This window comes from Camellia sinensis, chromosome 8 (genome assembly GCF_055761805.1).
Source record: "Camellia sinensis isolate YWXY chromosome 8, ASM5576180v1, whole genome shotgun sequence".
Classification (NCBI taxonomy): domain Eukaryota; kingdom Viridiplantae; phylum Streptophyta; class Magnoliopsida; order Ericales; family Theaceae; genus Camellia; species Camellia sinensis.
Window position 1 is genome coordinate 18,523,520 of NC_138968.1, and position 18,918 is coordinate 18,542,437.

Below are 18,918 nucleotides of genomic sequence, written 5' to 3' on the forward strand. Positions count from 1 at the left end.
AGATTTTTTTATTGGACTTCCTTAATTGTTGGATTATAATTATTCGAATGTAATTTTGTTTATATTATAAACAATAGCATCGCTATATCCACGGAGTCTCAATTGTGTGTGTACGGGAAAGAAATACACCTTCTCGTATAATCCTGTTGACTAAGTCCACGCTCCTCCGTACGACGTCGCTTTATCACCTGAAAATACAAACGTGAGCTAGCCGGCGGGTGTGTGCCGGAAACCACTCCGATGCCTAAGTCAGTATACTTGACAAATAGACAAAGCTCTATGTAAAAAGCAAAGTTGTGTGTTACCTACTCCAAGGTGATGTTTGTGAGCTTTTTATAAGTTTCGAGTGGCACAATCCTAGTAGGATTTCTATTCCTCCATGCAGAGTCCTCCTAGGATTCATACTCCTAAGGATAATGCTTATCCTTTTACACCCCCCACTGCTTAAACCAAGTGGGATGGTTTCCACTATGGCCGAACTACAACATGACCGAAATAACACTGGCTATGCTGAGCCACAGAGTAGGCCAAACTATTATTAGTTCGGTTTTCTCCTTCTACTCCTTATCTCGGTTTTCTCCTGTTCAACCATGGTGTGCCTAGACCGAGCTTCTGAGTAGCAAAGTTCGGACCGGCCAAACCAGAACACATCATGACCGGACTAACTTGTAGACCGGCCTAACTATAATTTGTTGGGACCGAAGTAACTTAACATTCCTTCTGGACCGTAGTAACTTTATCCCTCCTGGGCCAGAGTCACTTTATCTTCGTTGGGCCGGAGTAACTATACCTCTCTTGGGCCGGAGTAACATTACGGCCTTTTTACCTAATCCGTACTTTGGGCCACAAAGTCCATCTCTCAGCTCGGCCCAATTTTCACCAAAAATTACCCTCTCAATTGCCCCTTAATTCCATCTGTACAACATGATTGGGATTACCAGTCTACTAGCCGAGCTGGAGTTTTTAAGCTTTTCCAGCCGAGCTAAAAACTTCTTAAGTTTTTTAAGCCGAGCTAATTTTTACTTCGGGCTTTGTTTTGTCCGGTCAAAAACGTCTCTTCAATCACAACTGTAACGCTTCCCTTTCCAATGACACATGGCGGGCTCTGATAGGCTGGGGGCAGCTGTCACGCCGCCCTCGTACTACGAAATTTTTGAACAGTCCGGCCCTTTCTCCTTTCGTCCTTTTCACAAAACAACCCCTCTACCCTTGAATCATTCACCTACACTTTTCACCTTCTTCTCTCTTCGTGCCTCTACTTCTCTAACCTGAGTTCTTGTTCTTCATTGGTACTGTTGCTCTCATTACTAACTTCATCTTCTTCTGGTAAGCTCTACAAAATCTGTTTTTGTTTTTCTTATTTCTGCTTCCTATGTTTTTGCGAAACATGCTTGTACATTTTCTGGTTTGCTTCTGTACTTTTATTTGGAAAAAACCTTATCATAGAACACTTGAATATATGCCATACCCTGTAGAATACTGGTTTTCAATCCAAAATCACCATTTAACCGAACTAGGATACTGTTCGTACTAGATGTAAGCCTTATCAAGATAAAACCGAACTAGAGAAAATGCATGAGATAAAATGCACCGAAATAATAGGTCTTCATCTTCTGGTTTGTCTTTAGCTGAGATAAAATGCACCGAACTAAGTCTGAATTTAGAACAACGGAAATCTTAGCCTTCGACCGAGCTCAGCCTTCGGGGCTAAGCCAGCTTTCTTAGTTCTCTAAACCGAACTCAGAAAGCTGCCCCTAGAGGCTTAACCGAACCAACCAAACCAGAAGTTCAAACCGAGATACAAACTGTAGCACCATACATAGCCGAAGTAGGACTTTATCTTGTTTTTATTTCTAGCACGGTCCGATGATCTGTGCTTAACCCCTATGTTTTCCACTTTGCAAACTTAGGTTGCCCAGGCACTCCTCCGTGCGCTCAACCGAGCTACTAAGCACATTCTCTCGACTGAACTTAACTTATTAGTAACTTATAAATTAAATGGGGAAGTATAGGTATCTGGTAGATACTCCGGGTGGTTTAGCCGAATTCAGGAAGGACTATAACATACCTGATGATGTCCACTTGACTTTAGCCAAAAAAGATGTCATCCCATGGGATAATAAAGGCTTTGTCCCCTTCACCCTTTTATCCATTATAGAAACCGGACTACGGTTTCCAGTCCAACCATTGATCTGTGAATTTCTTAGGCAGACTAGATTATGCCCTACCCAACTGTCCACCAATTCATACCGCATCATTATGGGAATAGCCGCACTGAACCACCAAGCCGGACTAAACCTTGTCCTGGCCGAAATCTTCCACCAATATTCCATTGGCTCAAAAGAAGATGGGTGGGTTTATTATCTTAGAATACGTCGCCGCCGAGAGAAGATAATTAAATATACACCGGACAAAGATTTAAACGACGATGATTTTTTCTAGGTCTCTGGGAACTTTGAGGATTTTCAAGCCCAAATTCCTGGCCAGCCTATAAATTGGAAGAAAGGAGAGCCCGGTAATTTAACTTCGGTCTTCTTTCTTGCATATTTTTTTTTTTTTTTTAATTTCGGTTTGTTAGTCTATCAACCGAACTAACAGTTCTTCTTTCGCAGATTCCGCCCACCTCCATTCCTTATACAGCTATCCAAACCTTGCGATTTTGCGAGCCGCACTATGATATCCTGAACGTAGTTGGGCCAAATTGCTGAATTTCGAGCCGACCTACCGATACAGTGGTCGCCGAAAAGCCAGAGTAACTGACTTTCTTCTCGAAGACGCCCCAGAGCCGGACCCAAACTTGCCACAAATAAGATTAATTCCTTTAACTGCTGAAGAGGAAATGGCCAAGAAGAACAGACTAAGGGCGCTTCTGACCGAGACAAGCAGGCCCGAAGTACCGTTACCAAGCCAAACGCAGCCTGCCGTTGTGGTCCTCCCCTCTCAACAGCCGTCCTCATCGCGCTGAACCAAGCGCGCCCGAACCACCGAGTCTGAACCAAGTTTGGTTGATGAAGATGAGACTGTTATTCCATCGATCCTGCCATCGAGCCCCCAACCGGAGCCTACCAACCGAACTACCACCAGCTGGGCACCAAAACTTACTTTTAACAACCGAGATGTCCTAGATGCTGATTCGGTTGTCGCTGAAAAAGATCACCAGTTGGCCTTTAGCCTGGCCAAGAGTGTGTGCCTCCCCAAGGATATGGAGCACCACCAAAAACAGCTAAACACCGAATTAAAGTCCATTCGGTCTACAACGAAGTCCATAATCCTGGTAAGTAGCTCTGTTTGTTTTTCTGTCTAGTTTTTTAAACTTTTACTTCGGCTCATGGGAAGTCTTTGTTTTGTCAGGCAATTCAAAAAAACTACAACACTCACAAGAAAGTACTGGAACTCAGAAAAACTACAAGGCAAGCTGTGGCAGAAGCCGAAGTGAAGTCGGCCGAGCTAGAAGACATCAAGAAGCAAATGGCCGAGCTACAAGCTGAGAACAGCAGGCTGACCGGACTGGTTAGTTCGGCCGAAGCAGAAAGGCAGAAGGCTGCCATAGCTCTGAAGGACAAGTACCTGCGCGAGCTGGTGAAGCTCGAAAGAAAGAAAGATGTCGAAATATCCCAAGTGAAGGAGAGCGCAAAAGAAGCCGGCAAACAAGGTTTCAAGAAGGCAGAGGATGCTTATGCCAAGCAGTGCAATGCTGCCAAGGAGCTGTTCTTCAAGTGTGGCTGGAGGGCGGCTGTTGAAAAGCTCGGTCACAATCCACAGGCCGAGGTTTTCAACCCTCCAGCCTACTTTATACCGAGTTCCCTTGTGGAGTATGCTAACGTCATGCAACAGCAGTTTCTTGAAGGCTCAGACTCTAACTCTGACGAAGACTCTGCTTCTGAAGATACTCCGGTTGTCAGTGTGGACCAGACAATTCGGTTGGAGCCCACGGTGGAAGATCTGACTACTGATCTTCCAGGTGAAACCGTGGTTCCAACCGAAACCACTCTTCCAACCGAGAGTGAGCTCCCGTCTGAAGCCGGTCTTCATGTTGATGCTGATGCAGGCTTTGATGCCAAGATTGATGGTCTTTTTAACTGAATTTGTATTTTTTTTCTTTTGTTACTCTGTCTTTGTGACCGGGCTATGCCCCTCTGTAATTGCTTGTTTCGATCTTTAATGAAAATCGTCTTTTTTGTGCTCAACTTTTATTTCAGTTGTGATTTGTATGCTTGCACTTGTAATGTCTTGAATGAAAATTTTGTTTGAACTCTTATTCTGGTTTTAGCTGGTTAAACTATGCTTACCAGCCAACCACTCCTTAGCCGATATAATTACTTCGGCTGAGGAGTATACAGTGTTTAATCCAGCCAATCATTCTTCAGCCATACCCTTACTTCGGCTGAAGAGTAACAAGAGTTGGTTTGTTCCAGCCAACCACTCTTCAGCCATACCCTTACTTCGGCTGAAGAGTAACAAGAGTTGGTTTATTCCAGCCAACCACTCTTCAGCCATACCCTTACTTCGGCTGAAGAGTAACAAGAGTTGGTTTATTCCAGCCAACCACTCTTCAGCCATACCCTTACTTCTATTGAAGAGTAACAAGAGTTGGTTTATTCCAGCCAACCACTCTTCAGCCATACCCTTACTTCGGCTGAAGAGTAACAAGAGTAGGTTTATTCCAGCCAACCACTCTTCAGCCATACCCTTACTTCGGCTGAAGAGTAACAAGAGTTGGTTTATTCCAGCCAACCACTCTTCGGCCATATCCTTACTTCGGCTGAAAAGTAACAAGAGTTGGTTTATTCCAGCCAACCACTCTTCAGCCATACCCTTACTTCGACTGAAGAGTAACAGGAGTTGGTTTGTTCCAGCCAACCACTCTTCAGCCATACCCTTACTTCGGCTGAAGAGCAACAAGAGTTGGTTTATTCCAGCCAACTTTTAAGTTAGTTTTTCCAGCTAACTTAGAATAATGTTTGGTTATTCCGACCAAACGTCCTGCAGCCTGGATCCTTATCCTGGGCTTAGGAATGTGTTGGTTTAATCCAGCCAACCTCTAAGTTAGTTTTTCCAGCTAACTTAGAATAATGTTTTTACAGAGAACAACTCATGCTGAAAAGAATCGCTTGTTTTATTGAAAAAAGAAAAAATTACATATGTTTGAAAAAGAAAAGCTAAAAGTAAAATAACTTGAGATTGGCCGTGTTCCATGGCCTAGGGATTGCTTTGCCATCCTTGTCTTCTAGGTGGTATGCCCCTTTGCCTGCTAACCCAACCACCTTGTAAGGACCTTCCCAGTTTGGCCCTAACTTTCCATCTCCTGGGATCAAGGTGTTTCCCATTACTTTGCGCAGTACCCAATCGCCGATCTTGAATTGTCTTGGATGCACCTTTTTGTTGTATTTTCTGATTAACTCTCGTTGGTATGAGGCGATGTGAACCAGTGCTCTTTCTCTTCTTTCTTCTGCAAGATCAAGTTCCAATGTTATGGCTTCTCCATTCAAGTTTGGATCAAAATTTTCGCTTCGAATTGTGGGGAGGCCAACTTCCAGTGGGATTACTGCTTCCATTCCGTAAGCTAAGGAGAATGGTGTTTCTCCTGTTGATCGCCGAGGTGTGGTGCGGTAAGCCCATAAAACATGAGGAAGTTCATCCGCCCACTTGCCTTTTGCCTTTTCTAGCCTTTTCTTTAGTCCATCCAAGACGACTTTATTTGATGCTTCTGCTTGCCCATTTGCTTGAGGGTATGCCGGTGTAGAATTGTAGAACTCTATCTTGTACTCCTCACAAAAGCTTCTGAAGATTCTGCCGTCGAACTGAGTACCATTGTCTGAGATTAGGGCTTTTGGTATGCCAAACCGAGTGATGATATTCTACCAAACAAACTTCTTCACATCTTTTTCTTTGATTGATGCCAATGCTTCTGCTTCCACCCACTTTGTGAAGTAGTCTGTTGCTGCGAGAAAGAACTTTCTGTTGCCAGGAGCTGTTGGAAGTGGTTCTACTATGTCCAAGCCCCACATTGCGAAAGGCCATGGGATAGTTAATGGTAGGAGTTCTCTTGCTGGTTGATGTATTTGGTGCGCGAATTTTTGGCATTTCTCACACTTCTTCACATATTTCTCTGAGTCTGTCTGCATATATGGCCACCAATATCCTTGCGAAATGGCCCTGTAAGCTAGCGATCTTCCCCCTTGATGGCTTCCACATATCCCTTCATGTATTTCGAACAAGAATGCTTCCACTTTACTGGGATGAACGCACTTTAGGTAAGGCCCTGAGAATGATTTTTTGTATAATGCCAAAGATGGAGATAGCCAAAATCGCTGCGACTTCGCTCTTATTCTGTTGGCTTCTTTTTTCTCCTCTGGCAGGATGCCGTCTTTTAGGAACAGGATGATGGGATCCATCCAAGAGGGGCCTAATTCTGCGCAACATACCTCTTCTGCTTCGGGGTCTTCTATGCTTGGTCTTGGTAAGTAGTCGATGAGCAATGGATGAGGGATGGATGCATCTGCCATTGAGGCAAAGCCTGCTAGTTCGTCTGCTCTGTTGTTTTCCTCCCTGCCGATTTGTTCTATCCTTACTACATCAAACTTCTTGATCTCTGTTCTGACCAGTTCTTGGTACTTGGCCATTCTGTCATCCTTTGCTTCGTAGTCGCCAGAAATTTGGTTTACCACCAGCAGAGAGTCGTTGTATACCATTAGTTCGGTGGCCTTCATGTAGTATGCTGATTTAAGTCCTGCAAGAAGTGCTTCATACTCCGCTTCATTGTTGGATGCTGGGAAGCCAAGGTTAATTGCTTGCTCTATAACCAGGCCGTCTGGAGAGATGAGGACTATGCCAAGTCCTGCACCATGCCGGTTGGATGCGCCATCCATAAAGAGCTTCCATATCTCTCCAACGAACAACTTCCAGCAAGTGGAAGGGTCAGATGATGTTGTAGGGTCAAGAGTGGTTTTTTCTTCAATGTCCATGCTTACTGTCTGTCCCTCCCCATCTGATTGGACTGTTGGTGAGTCTTGGTTTGTTTGATTTGCTTCTTCCTTGTTGTTTTTAGTCTGGTCTGTCTTAGAGTCTGACTGAGTGCTTTCTGCTAGGGGTCGCGCTATTCCGGCTTCAACTTCCATCCCTAGTTCGGTTGTGTCAGTTCGATCGATTGGGCAGACATGATGACTTCCAGGAGTGAACTCTGCGACGAAGTCTGCCAAAGATTGGGCTTTTACTGCGGTTCTAGGTTGGAATTTAATGTCGAATTGTCCCAACTCTACTGCCCATTTCAAGATTCGCCCAGAAAAGTTCGCCCTCTCAAACAAAGCTTTTAGTGGAAAAGCTGTGAGGACAACTATGGTGTGGGCATGAAAGTAGTGTACCAATTTCCTTGAGGCCATCATTAAGGCTAATGCTAGCTTCTCTAGTGGCAAATACCTCGTTTCGGCTCCCAGCAATGTCTTGCTGACATAATAGATGGGCAGGTGTTGGATTCCTTCTGCACGAACCAACTCTGCGCTAACTGCGTGCTGAGAGACTGCCAGGTACAAGAAGAGTTCTTCACCAGGTACTGGGGTGACAAGTAGTGGTGGGGAAGACATATATTCCTTCAAGCTTTCCAGAGCTTGGTCGCATTCTTCATCCCACTCAAACTTGGCCTTTAGAGTTTGAAAGAATGGTCGTAGTCTGTCTGACGATCTGCTTATGAACCGATTGAGCGCAGATCGTCAGACAGACTACGACGTTTGTTGCAAAAAAGACATGACGTTTGTTGCCTCTGTCTTCCCCTTCTTTATGGCAGGTTGGGCACTTTGTACTTCTCTAAAGTGCTCAGCCTTTTTGATTGACCCCTTGAGCTCGCATACACGCTCAGGTTCAAAGACTCCATGTATTACATTGATAATGCCTTGTGGTGGGGCGTCGATCGGCATTCCATTGGGGTTATTATGATCTTGGGGGGCTGGCTGTGTCCCTCCTTCAATGTATTTGTCTAAGTGACCTGCTGCTACCAACTCTTCCAAGTGCTGTCTCAATGGCGTGCAATTTTCAGTTCGGTGCCCCTTTTCTTTGTGGAAGGTGCACCGTGATCTGTCGTCGTAATCTTTCTGAGTTTCTCCTAGCTTAGCTGGCCACTTGACGAAAGGCTCATCTCTTATTTCGCTCAGAATCCGATATATCGGTTTTTTGAACACCGTTGTTATGGCAGTGCGGATTCACAACCATCTTTTGTCTGGGTCTTCTCCGTTATCTCGTCTGCCACGTCCGTTTCTGTTCTGCCGATCTACTGCATTGACCTTTGCTGAGGTTTTCTTTTCTGGTACTGCGGTCGCACTAGATTTTGCTTTGGCGCGCGCGCCATCCTCTTCTACCCTGATGTGCTGATGCACTCTTTCCATCAAGGCTTCCATGGTGAGGGGTGGCGTCATGGTGATCGAGTCCCTTAGTCTGTTCCCAACTGGAAGGCCTCTTTTATAGTGTGCAATGGCAATATTGGTGGGGCAGTCCCCAATCTGATTGAATGTCTCCCAGTAGCGACTGTTGTAGGATCTAAGGGTCTCTTTATCCCCCATGTCGATGGAGAGTAACTGGTCGATCTCCACCGGTGTTTTAGTGTTTGTTCGGAACCTTGTTACGAACGCTTCTGCCAATTGAGCCCAGGAGGCTATGCTGCCCTCTGGAAGTTTCTCGAACCAAGTCAAGCCTAAGTCGCCAAGGCTTGATGGGAAGAGTATGCACATTAAGGCCTCGTTTCGCCTGTATACGGCCATGACTTGGCGAAAGTGGCGAAAGTGCGAATATGGGTCCGTTTTCCCTTCATATGTAGTGAATTTGGGCTGAACGAAGCCTGTTGGTAGGGGCGCGTTTTCGATCGCCGGAACAAACGGTGAAGTCTGTAGTCTTGCCAAGGCTTTGTCCGTCGGTTCGTAGGCAGGGCGCGATATTGGCATTCCAACCTCGACGCTTCCATGCGTCCGAAGAGCCAACCGCTGTAAGGCAGAAACTCTGTGTGGATCCCTTGCCCTGGCATCCTCCTTGCATCGTGCTTTTTCTTCGAGCACGGTTTGTAAGTCGGATGACCTGGGTAACTCCGTCTGTCTAGATCTGGTTTGGTGCGAATGTGAGGGCCAATATGTGCTTCCTTCAGTGTATGACCTTTCAGATCTCGCCCTCTCAGACCTGGAGTGACGAGTTCTGGAAGACCAGGATTGAGTGTCGCCTGTCCTGAGGCTTCTGTTCTCTCCTTGTGAGGGTGTGGTATTCCTACCACGACTTTCTGAGTGACGAGGGGGCGTCTTGTTTTTGTGCCCCTCTCCTGTCGCCACTTCTTTTTTCTTCATCTGGCGTTTCAAGGTCTCCATGTCTGCCGCCATCTTTTTTATCAATTCATCCTGCTCCTTCACGCGTTCTTCCAGAGCTTGAGGATCAATCCTCCTCCTTTGCCTGTCAGGACTTTGTGAACGAGAGTAACGGGGGCTGTTAGTTCGTCTTCCCCTACCATCCCTCCTGGAGCTATGTCGTTGAGGCTCCAAGTCCGCCATGGGAGGGACAAAAGGTAATCCTTCACGCCTTGCGCCCCCATCTGGAGTTAGCCCGTCGACGGCGGACTGCGGCAGTTCCTCAATGTGTGCCATTGATTGAGAAAAGGAGAAGCTTAGTCAAGAGGTTTTGTTCTGTCTGTTATTCCCACAGACGGCGCCAATTGTACGGGAAAGAAATACACCTTCTCGTATAATCCTGTTGACTAAGTCCACACTCCTCTGTACGACGTCGCTTTATCACCTGAAAACACAAACGTGAGCTAGCCGGCGGGTGTGTGCCAGAAACCACTCCGATGCCTAAGTCAGTATACTTGACAAATAGACAAAGCTCTGTGTAAAAAGCAAAGTTGTGTGTTACCTACTCCAAGGTGATGTTTGTGAGCTTTTTATAAGTTTCGAGTGGCACAATCCTAGTAGGATTTCTATTCCTCCATGCAAAGTCCTCCTAGGATTCATACTCCTAAGGATAATGCTTATCCTTTTACACCCCCCCACTGCTTAAACCAAGTGGGATGGTTTCCACTATGGCCGAACTACAACATGACCGAAATAACACTGGCTATGCTGAGCCACAGAGTAGGCCGAACTATTATTAGTTCGGTTTTCTCCTTCTACTCCTTATCTCGGTTTTCTCCTGTTCAACCATGGTGTGCCTAGACCGAGCTTCCGAGTAGCAAAGTTCTGACCGGCCAAACCAGAACACATCATGACCGGACTAACTTGTAGACCGGCCTAACTATAATTTGTTGGGATCGAAGTAACTTAACATTCCTTCTGGACCGTAGTAACTTTATCCCTCCTGGGCCAGAGTCACTTTATCTTCGTTGGGCTGGAGTAACTATACCTCTCTTGGGCCGGAGTAACATTACGGCCTTTTTACCCAATCCGTACTTTGGGCCACAAAGTCCATCTCTCAGCTCGGCCCAATTTTCACCAAAAATTACTCTCTCAGTGTGCATTCGAAAAGACAAAATTATGTAGATGAATCATTAATCTATAAATAATCTTATACTGATACATAAAAAAGAAAATCTTAAATTTGTAAAAAGATTGGTGCATGGAAATGAAAAGAAAAGGATATTTGTAAAAATTAAAAATTAAAAAATTAACTTATATTTCATTTAATTTTTTTTTCTTCTTTCTTTTTTCTTTTAATTTTTTTTTTTTTAAAAAAATTTAAAATTCAATCACAGTCCAAGAATGCGATTTGTAGACCCATCAAAGGAACTTAAAACCGGCTCTAACATAAATAAATAAATAAAGAGTAAAACAAATACAATGGGAATACATAAAAAAAAAAAAAATTTAAATTTATTTGACATTCCACCTACCTAATCCAATAATAATAAAATATGATTATGCACCTAAGTTTTGAAACGAGTTGTTCTAGGAATATCCGAGATAGTGAGCTCCCCCCAGGTAGTAAAGTCTCTAATAATAAATTTTGTTCAGGTACAACTATTTCTTCTAAAGGTACAAAAAGTTTATTGTAATAGATTGGCATCTTATTATATTTGCACTAATACTTCGAGCCTTGAGAATTTTAGACGCGAATGGCGCGAATTTGTTGTCACCAGTCGACCAGTCGAACGATTACCCAGACGACCGGGTAAAGTATTTGTCTACTGCGATTGTTGCCTCGTTGACTGCGAGCCCCTTTTCCGGACGATCGGTTAAACAAATTCGCACCTCAATATTCGAGGCATATAGCATGACTTTTATATTTGGATTCAAGTTATACCATGGAAGCAACCAGAGTTTCCATTTCATTAACATTTTTTGGAATCTATTTTTTCCTTAAAATATTAAAAATTAGTTTGGTGACAATAAGATATTAAAAAAAAAAGAAAAGAAAATAATATGAAAATAATGAATATTTTGGAATTTTTATTATTTTTTCACCAAAATTGATTTTAGTATTTTTGAAAAGAAGAAAAAAAATCTAAAACGAAACCAAAAAGGTTGGGATATTGAATTTTTAATAAAAAGAATTGAATTAAAATAAAAATTACATTTTTATATGGATTATCAATCCCAAAAAATTCTATTTCTGTTTATCCTATTCAATTTTCTTCTCATTTTTTAATCCAACAAATAGAATTTTAGGTGTCGTTTGGCAACTGGGTTGGGTTGGCTTGGCTTTTTGACTAAATTAGCCATAATAAAATAAAATAAGTTAAAAAGTTAAACAAAATGTCACATCTAAACCATAGTCATTTCACTTTTTCTCTCAAAAAAATCAAAAAATCAACCCAAACGAACTTTTTAGCTTGGGCTAAAATAAACAAAAAATCAAAAAAATTAAAAAGCCAACCCAACTTCCCAAACGAAGCCTTAGTTTCTTTCTATTCATTTTTTTCTCCCCTCATGTTTCAACACACTCTTAATCATTAAATTATATCATGAGATTTTAATGATGAGAAGTGGAAAAAGATACAAAATTTAAAGGGTAAATTATACTTTGTCCCATTTATATTTGATTATTTTCTCACTTTGGCCTTTTTTATTTCAAATTTTTCTCATTTTACTTTAAAAACTAACTTATGTCTAAAATTAGGTAGAAAATGACACATTGATGGTTACATGTATAAAAAAAAATTTGTTATATATAACTCACACTTCTTATATAAACTCAAAACTCTAATATAATTATATATTTTTTTATATTATGTGGCAGTTAACGTGATATTTTTTTTCCAATTTTGAACAAAAATTATCTTTGAGAGTGAATTGACAAAAACTTAAAACATGAAAGACCCCAAGTACGAAAAAAAAATTAAGGGTCACAGTGAAAAAATGGTCAAACATAAATGAGGCAATGTATAATCTATCCAAATTTAAAAATAGGATACTTCGCTATAACTGAGAGCCTAAATAAAATATGAAAAATGATATCCGGACTCATTTTTAGACCCATTTTTTAGACCCCAATTATATGTAAATGGGATGATTGGCTGATAATTAAAGAGATATAAAAGACATAACAACTTTAGATATTCAAATTGATCATCACATGATTAAATTTGAAAAGTTAATATAATTTTTAAGATAGAATAGCAATGTCAATAAAGTTTTTGTAAACTAATTACAATTGCATTAAGATTTTATTAGAGTCAAGTTTTCATCTTTGTTTGAACCACTATAACTATATTATTAGATTATATTGGTCTTTAAGAATAAATTGTAATTTATATTATTTTTTAAAATAAATGTAATTTTGATCATTATTTATTTAAAAAAATTACAAAATAAACCGTTAGAATCAATAAGATAAGTTGCATAGTGAACCACTAAAAGCAGACAACACCTCCTAGTTTAAATTATCAACCAAAGAGAGTCTCCCTCCCTAAATTACCTTTTTTTGGGATTATGTGATATTGTTTTTATTTTTATTTTTAAATAACACTCAATTAATGCACATGATATTGTTTTTTATTTTTGCTAATAATGTTGCCGACTATTAGCTTTAAATAACATTACACACTGAGATAATCACATTTAATTAGTCGGTAATTCAAGTTGACCGAAAGCACTTGTTTAAGGAAGCTTCACATTTTCTCCGTACTTCACTTTGGTGGAAGACAATTTTTTTATACAAATACTAACAAGTGCTTTTACATCATTGGTTAATAAAATTAAAAAAATAACTCTATAAATAATAAAAAGTTGAAAATATTTTTTTTAGGTAGAAAAGTTGAAAATATTTTAAATTCAATTATTGCTTTGAAATTAGTAAAAAAATATGTTGTGTTATTTATTTATTTATTTAGTTTTCTGAGTTGTTCAAGGCTTGGTGGAGTTGCATGACCAGCATCACAATTGAGTAGCATCATGGAAAGGAATATTATTTTTAACACCATTATTGAAACATAAAATATATATATATATATATATACTAGGATGATGTGTAAACTTATAATTTTCAACATGTAACGTGTAAGCAGGCTTTTTAGCAACGTATTTAAGAATAAATCATACATATCATGAATAATTAATGGGTAAATTACACTTACCTCTTCTGAGGTTTCTGACAAATATAAAAATCTCTTTTAATATTTTAAAAATTATACTAATGTCCCTTATTTTATTTGACAATATACAAATACCTCCCTTCTTTAACTTTTCCTTAGATACCACCATTAACTTTTGTGATGAAATGTCAAAAATTTATCACTTAATAAATTTATTAATAGGATTTAAAGGGTAATTACCTATTAGGTCCTATTATTTATCAATCTCTCTTATTTTTATGAATAAATTTATAGTGATAAATTTATCATTCAAGACCTGCAGATAAATAAATTTAATTAATAGGATTGATTAGTAAGTGTCCCTATGGTTATCTACCAGCCGATCATGCTTTTGGATCTTGTTACCCATTAAGCCTTGACCTAGAGTCTTATGCACACATAAGTTTTGGCCCATCTATTATTTTTCTTTTTTTATTTTAGGAATATTAATAGGTGAAAAAAAGGAGCTGAACTTATAGGTAAATAAGTCTTCTTTATAGGACTAGCTCGTAAGTCCCTAGTTGGTCAAGGAAAAGAGATAAGAAAATAGCAAATGAAGAGTATTTTTGGTATTTTATGACAAAAGTTAATGGTGTCGAGAGAACGGTTAACAGAAAGGAGATATGTGTATATTGTCATATAAAGTAAATGAGGTCAATGTAATTTCCAAAACTCTGGGGGATGTCTTTGTAATTGTCAGAAATTTCAAGAGTGATAAATATAATTTACCATAATTAATTAATACTAAACTATGTCAAATAAATGAGATATTCCCACATTCTCAAATTTGACAAAAGGGTTATATGGTGAACAAAGGCCTTATTTGACATGATTTACCGTAGTTAAAAAGTTATCAAAAAGTCAAAATAACTAAATTTTTTTCACCATATCTCTTGCAAGGGAGCTTCTATTTGCACATCCCCATTTCCCTCTTTACACACACTTAATAAAAATTATTTTTATCATAATTTTATTTTCAAGTGAAATTACTATTATGGACATTAAATAAACACATTCAGAAGTTGAATGTTGAAAAAATAAAAAAAATTCAGAACTCTACTTCCGAACAAGTTGTTTATTTTCGAAATGCTACTTCCGAACCAATTGTTTATTTTCAGAACTCTACTTATGAACCAATTATTTATTAAAAAGATATGTAAAGAGAGGAATGAGTGTGTGCAAATAGAAGCTCTCCTCTTGCAAGCTTGCCTAGGAAACTTTTATATGTAAAAATACCAAATTATCCCTTGTTTGGACTTTTGACATAACACCTTCAAAAATTGACATAACACCAAATAGCAAATATGTAATTTAACACTTCTTCATTATTTAATATTGCATTTTTTCATAAAAAATTAAAAAATTATTTCTAAACATATTATTTTTTTCTACTATTTTAGCAAAAAAATTAAAAAATTATTAAAATAATTTATTTCCAAACAACCCTTAAATATTGATTGATTAATAATTAATACTAAACTATGCCGTATTAAAAAAATAAAAATAAAATACTATGGTGCCGTTTGGTAACACTTACGTTTTCAATTTTCTGTTTATATTTACAAAAATTTTAAAAACTCAAATAAAAACTTGTTTGGTAAAATTTTTGATTTATAAATCAGTGGTCTCAGTTTATAAATTTGGCCAAAAAATGAAAACACAAAAAATGTGTTTTCATTTTGAGTTTTGAGTTTTTTTTTTTTTTTTACCACCCAACACTAGCCACCACCAGCCACCATTTTCCACCACCGTCTTCCGCCTCCGCTACCACCACCACCACCACCCACCACCCACCCCCACCACCACCGCCACCACCATCACTCACCACCCTCCTGTCACCCATCTGCCGCCACCACCACCACCACCCACTCGTTATCACCTATCACCCGCCACCGTCACCCACCCACTCACCCACCCACCACCACCACCACCACCACCATCCGCCACCTACCCGCTACCACCCACCACCATCTGCCATCCGCCACCCACCTGCCACCACCACCCACCACCCGCCGCCGCCACCACCACCACCACCACCCGCCACCATCACCCACCCACCCACCATCACCACCCGCTACCACCTACCACCACCCGCCATCCGCCACCCACCTACCACCACCATCCACCACCTGCCACCATCACCACCACCACCCACTCGTTACCACCTACCACCCGCCGCCGTCACCCACCCACCCACCATCACCACCCGCCACCACCTACCACCACCCGCCATTCGCTACCGACCTGCCACCACCACCCACTCGCTACCACCCACCACCTGCCACCGTCACCCATCCACTCACCACCACCACCCGCCACCTTCCCGCCACCACGACCCACCTGCCACCACGACCCACCACCACCCACTCGCTACCACCCGCCACCATCACCTACCCACCCACCACCACCACCCACCGTCACCACTTTCCACCACCGTCTTCCGCCGCCACTTGTCACCACTCGCCATTTCTCATTCTTTTTTATATTTTTAATTTTTTTAAAACATTTTGTCAATTACCAAACGTGTTTGTAGTTTATGTTTTTCTAAAAATAAACAAAAAATAAACAAAAATCAATTTATAAAATTTTTGTAAATATAAACTGAAAACGTAAACGTTAGATTTAATTCTTTTCCAAATGAGATGTTCCCAACATTCTCAAATTTCTCAAAAGATTTATCCGCCGAATAAATAGAGTGGAATGGTAGAAAAAATTTGAAATGCCTATTAAATATTTGCCAAAGGAGTAATTACTCACCGGTCCTGTTATAAGGATTTGTGCACTATTAAATCCCTTAAATATTTTTATGGATTAAAATGTCTTAATAGTTAGATTTAATTCTTAGTAAGTCTTATCAATTCATCACTAAAAGTTAATTTTATCAGAACCAATACAGAAAAAGACTTTCTACGACAAATATGAATTTGTCGCTAAAAATTAATAACTAGTGACGTTTTTGTGTAACAACTTTCTAATTATGTTGCTGAAAAATGATAATTAATGACTGTTTTTATGAAGATTTTCCAAATTTGTCCCAAAAATGATAATTAGTGACGTTTTTCTGTTACAAACTTTTTAAACTATTGCTAAAAACTAATAATTAGTGACACTTTTTGTAAAGACGCTGCTAAAAAAATAAAAAATAAAATAAAAAGGGAATTTTCAATCAAGGGGTCTTATTGGTGCATCAAAAAGTTAAAGAAGACGTATTGGTGCACTAATGTCTCTAATAGTATTTTTTAGTCACTTCCTGCCAAGTCGCTCAATTTGAATGTGAATGATTTATATTAAAAAATGGAAATTTCGTCCAGGTGGATGTTGCAAAATATATTTTTAAATTAGCAATAAACTTTACAAATATTAAAAAGTAAAATTATAATTTTTTTCATACTTCAGTAATTAATTTTTGAAAACTTATCTGACAGATAGTTTTCCCTAATGCTGTGTTTGGTTGGGGGATTTCAGGAGAGATTTGGAAAGGGAAATGGAAAAGGTAGGTGAAATGAGAATTAAATATGCCTAAATTTCATATGATTTCACATACATTTTCCCTTTCTCTTTCCAAATCCCTCTCTAAATCCTCCAATCAAACACAGGATAAAAGAAATCATCACTGTTATGATGAAATTTATCCGACAACATAACCACGATAATTGGTGATTAATTTTTGTGTGCCATTCGAGCACCTACAAAAATCTTACAATTATAAATTCAATTTATGTGATGTTATCCATCAATAGAACATCAAAAATAGATTAGATCTAACCCAGCCATCTTCACCAACAAAATGTAAGATTTTTCATTGTTTGATAGTAGAAAGTTGAAAATGGGATTAGATATACTAAACCATGCAAGTCCTGCTCAGTATAACTTATAGGAGTCACTCTAACAAAAGTAACTTATGGTGATGAAAACTAGTGAAGAAAATAAATTTCGTCACTATATAAAAATAATTCGTGAGGAATTTATAAATTTTGTCATATATAATAAAAAAATAAAATGATAGGTGACGAAATTTATTTTTGTCAATATTACTTCATTTTAAGTGAGAAAAATTAAGTTTCGTCACAAAAAAATTTCCCGCTAATTTTTTTGGGTGGTACCAAAATTTTGAGACTTTTGGTGAGAAAAAAAATTGTCACTGATTATAAAATTATTTGTAAGGAATATATTTTCGTCACCAAAACTTTTTAATATTTTTGAGATCTTTTGGTAAGGAAATAATATTGTCACCAATTTTGGTGGGAAATTTATGATATATTGAGCGGCAATAAAAAAGAAAAGAAAAGAGGGTATTAATTTTTTTACCCCTTTTTTCTGTTTATCATCTCTCTCTCTCTCTCTCTCTCTCTCTCTCTCTCTCAAAATAAGGTATTAATTTGTCTTACCTCTTACTCCTCCACCACACTGATTGCCATCGTCGTCGCCTCTGTTAGCCTTGCCGATCGTCGCCGCCACTAGTAGCCTTGCTGGTAACCACCGCATCTTCTTCGCTCGCCGATTTGGTACGTGATTTCTCTTTGCTCTTTTTCTGGTGTCTTTTTCTCTTATTTTCCGTTTTTGTATGGTGACGAAAATTAGTGAAGAAAACAAATTTCGTTACTAAATATGAATAATCCATGAGGAATTATAAATTTTGTCACGTATAATAAAAAAATAAAAATAATACGTGACGAAGAAAATTCAGGACTATGAAAAGAACAAAGAAGCTGCAGAGGTAGGAAAGAGTGAAGAAACAAGAAAGTGGAAGAGCAAATATAACTGTGAGCAAGAGAAAACAACTTGAGAAAGGAAAAGCATCAACTTGAGAGTAGGGAACAAAGCTGTAGTTGTACCTGTGTGGCTGCTGGTAGTGCTGTTTGTGCAAGGCTCTTAATGGCAACAAATGTGTTCCAGTCACAATCATCCTAATTTATACCTTCTGTTCCATATATGAATCTCTAAATGCTTAGTTTAAAGCTAATGGCTAACCAATATTTGGACCTTTCCCAAATGTTTATGGCCCACTTGTAGGTCGGTTTAAGGGGCAAGTGATCATCATAAATCATAGCAAGTTGTAGAAACTATTGTGTGTCTAGTCTGCAAATTAGTGCTTTTACTATGGTTGCTATCATTTTAGAACTATATTGTTTTTCCTTTTCCTTTATTTTTCTTGTATTGTTTCATTCTTTTGTGAAGATAGGTCGGGTTCTAGCCAATGAAACGACAAACATGACATGGAACACCATTTAATCAACCATGAGCTGAACCATATTTCCCTTTTGATGTTCTGATTAGTTAATTATGTTTCAAAGTTTCAGCTTCTATGCAATGTTAATTTTAAGGTATTTTTAACATGTGCAACATTTTACCAGTACCTTTTCCTTTTTTGTGGGTTGAAAGGAAAATGT